At 58.3% G+C, this 216-nt stretch overlaps 1 pseudogene; it reads left to right on the top strand.

Moving 5' to 3' along the window:
- LOC104547052 overlaps positions 1–213 on the top strand; it is a 784-nt pseudogene extending 571 nt beyond the window's left edge.
- The last annotated feature ends 3 nt before the right edge of the window (positions 214–216 follow it).

Genomic DNA, 216 nt, shown 5'->3' with positions numbered 1-216 from the left:
GGTCCCCCCCCGGCCCCCCGCCACACTTATTTCAAAAACATCCCCATCGGTTTTTGGTGGGCGGTGGTAACCATGACCACTTTAGGTTACGGGGATATGTACCCCATGACCTGGTCCGGGATGCTCGTAGGGGCTTTATGTGCCCTTGCCGGCGTCCTCACCATCGCCATGCCCGTCCCCGTCATCGTCAACAACTTCGGCATGTATTACTCCCTC

This window comes from Mesitornis unicolor, unplaced genomic scaffold (assembly GCF_000695765.1).
Source record: "Mesitornis unicolor isolate BGI_N332 unplaced genomic scaffold, ASM69576v1 scaffold45019, whole genome shotgun sequence".
Lineage (NCBI taxonomy): Eukaryota > Metazoa > Chordata > Aves > Mesitornithiformes > Mesitornithidae > Mesitornis > Mesitornis unicolor.
Note: the sequence above shows the minus strand (reverse complement) of the source record. Positions and strands in the feature narration are given on the sequence as shown.